The sequence below is a fragment of the Myotis davidii genome, unplaced genomic scaffold, assembly GCF_000327345.1.
Source record: "Myotis davidii unplaced genomic scaffold, ASM32734v1 scaffold571, whole genome shotgun sequence".
Lineage (NCBI taxonomy): Eukaryota > Metazoa > Chordata > Mammalia > Chiroptera > Vespertilionidae > Myotis > Myotis davidii.
The window spans coordinates 101,920-104,874 of NW_006283136.1; the positions used below are offsets into that span (position 1 = coordinate 101,920).

A 2,955-nucleotide genomic window follows, 5' to 3' on the forward strand; every position below is an offset into this window, starting at 1 on the left:
CCCATCAAGAGCAGTTGGGCATGGGAGGGAGCAATTGCCAGAACCGTGGACATAGGGGAGGGTCATTGGTCACAGCCAAATCATATAGCCCACAGGCTGAGAACCGGGGATACATGCCTCATCTCAATCTCCTCTTGTTGCTGGAAGGCAAGGAGCCTGGGAACTCACTGATCCAGCCTCCTGGCCCAGCATAGGAGGGGATTTTTACAAACCACTCTGAAAATTAGTACCTTAAGACAACAATAAATATAAATTTAGCCCTTGATTTTATAGATTAGCATTAAGCTGGACTCAGTTGGATAGTTCTGGTCTGAAATATACCTTGCTTGGCTGCCTCAGTGAGACTTACTCATGTGTCTGATGTCAATTGGGTTGGCCAGGACTATGTTTAAAATGGCCTTGTCTGAGTCAGTTAGAAAGACACAGACCTCTCTTGACCTGGATCTCTTTCCTTACAGTTTGCTAGCCTTGTGTACAAAGCAGAAAAAGGGCCCAAGAGCAGTAGGTGGGCAAACTCCAAAGTGCAAGTGCTTCTCAGCCTTCTGCTTACATTGCATTTGCTTCTGCACCTTTGGTCAAAACAAGTCACATGGCCATCCTGATTCAAGGGAAGGAAAAATATATTCCACCCCTAAGGGGACAGGAAGAATGTGTGGCTGTATTTTTGCAACCTACTGTAGTCTGTGCTCCAGCCACAATTATTCATATTCCTTCCATATGCAAAATATGCTCTCCTATATCCCAGGACCTCCAAAACTGGATCCCTCCAATATGGGCTTGTTCCTGTAGCAGTTGGCTTTGGCTGCATAACAAATGACCCCAACACTTAGGAGCTTAAAACAATAACCATTTATTTAGCTCACAGTTCTATAAGTTGACAATTTGGGCTGGGTACAGCTGGGCAATTCTGATCTCTGCAAGTGCTCACCTATGCATCTTTGGTCAGTACTCCTCACTCCTGCACATGACCTTGGGTCCTTTGGCATCCTCATCCACATGGTGGCAGGATTCCAAGAGCAGTAAGAGAGAACAAACCCCAATGTGCAATCAAGCCTTTACTTACATGCCATTGCTAACATCCCATTGGCGAAGCAAGTTAATGGCTGGGCTCAGAATCAGAGCAGGAGAACAGTGAAAGGTAGGTGGCAAGGGGACATGAATATAGGGATGGAATAATTGATGATTATTTTAGTAATTTACCTTCCACAGTGAAGTAGAGAGTACTAGTAGATCTTGAGAGATAAATGAAAGATGCAGTTCACAAGTCTAAATTTCTTAATGCAGCACTCAAGCCTCTTGAGAATGGGTCCCACATATTTCTCTAATATCAACTCAATTTACCCTGCAACTACACACCTGCCAACCTGGGCTCTTCCCAGTTTCAGGGACCTTCCCTGGCTTTTCCTGCTCACTCTTCTCTGGATTATCCCCCCATCATTTTTTTTTAATAGTCAATGGGTACCAAGGGACTCAGTGGCAGGAGGACCTCATCCAGCATCTTGATGGCTTCCACACTGGCTGCCTGGGTTTTCTTGGCCAGATACTCAGCCTTGTGATAAAAACCCTGCTCTGGGTGCTATGGCCGAGGAAGTTCCCAGCAAGGATGACCTGGGAGATGTGGGGGGCACTGCCTGCTCACCCTCATCCCCCAGCTGCCCCGTCACCATGTCCACCAGTGGCGAGGTGGCTTACAGGCTCTCGCCTCTACCTTCACCCAGGCCCAGACCAGACATCAGCAGCACAAACCTGTCCAGGTCAAGTGGTGGTGCAGGCATCTGATGAGCAAGCCCTGGGAAGCAATGTTCTTCCACCAAGAACTTGCCATCATCTCTCATGGAGCCCAGCACGGTCAGCAACATCCCTGTGGCCAGGCTGAACATATCAATGGTAACTTCCAGTTTGATACACTGTAATTCTTCTTCCAAGACCAGCTCATCATCTGCGTGGATGTACTTGCTCCAAGGAGGTGTGGGGAGCAGACTGTGCTCCTTGCTGACCTCTTGCAGGTTAGAGGGCCAGAGCTCCATGGCCTTGAGGAGGGTTCCCTCCACACAGCACCTCTCCCTGGGCTGCAGCTCATACAGCTTCTTTATTTGGACTTCACTGCTGAGCACAGCAGCCCAGGGGCCCTGCCTCTGACAGGAGGGAGGGACCATTGAGGGCAAGGACCACTTAGACCTAAAGAATCACTTGGCTCCAAGAGGACAAAGGGATTCAGGATGTGGATGGGCTCTGGATGGGTCTTTTTAAGAAGGCAGACATGCAGAGAAGGCAATGTGAAGCCAGGGCAGAGACTGCAACGATGTGGCCACAAGCTTGGAGCACCAGCAGTCACCAGGAGCTGGAAGAGGTGGGAAGGACCATCGCCTGGAGCCTCCAGAGGGAGCATAGGCCTGCTGACACCTTCATGTCAGACTTCTGGCCTCTAGGACTGAGCTCCAGGGGACTGGCGTGGGGCCTGCTGCATGGAGATGCTCGTTGCATTGAAGGTGAGGAAGAACATTTCCCCACTGCTGCTGGGCCCGATTCACCAGGAAAGGCCTCATTTGGATGAGGTAGGTGGTATAATGTGGGCATACTGCCAGCTAAAGCTGCACTCCCCCAGCCAGAAGGGCTGTGAGTAGTTGGTGTAAGTCATCATGGGCATGCGGGCAAAGGTGACATTGCTGGCTGACGGGAGGATAGCCCGCTCAGGAAACATGGTATGCTCCAGGAGTCCAGACTGCTGCGCCCAGACCAAGGAGGACGTGGTCACTCAGGTATCCACTGCCTGCTCCACACCTCCACCTGAACAACTACCAAGGTCTCAAATCCACATGTCCCAATTCTTCATCTGCTGCATCCAGCTCTCCAGCACCTGCTCCATCTCAGGATATGAGGCCAGGTGAGGGCTGGACAGACAGTCACCGTATTCCTGTATTGAGCCCTTCTACCACATGGCCAGGGTCCCCACGC

The 2,955-nt window shown here is 50.5% G+C and overlaps 1 pseudogene; it reads right to left on the reverse strand.

Moving 5' to 3' along the window:
• Positions 1–1,444: 1,444 nt before the first annotated feature.
• Positions 1,445–2,701, reverse strand: LOC102758772 (annotated as a pseudogene).
• Positions 2,702–2,955: the final 254 nt, after the last annotated feature.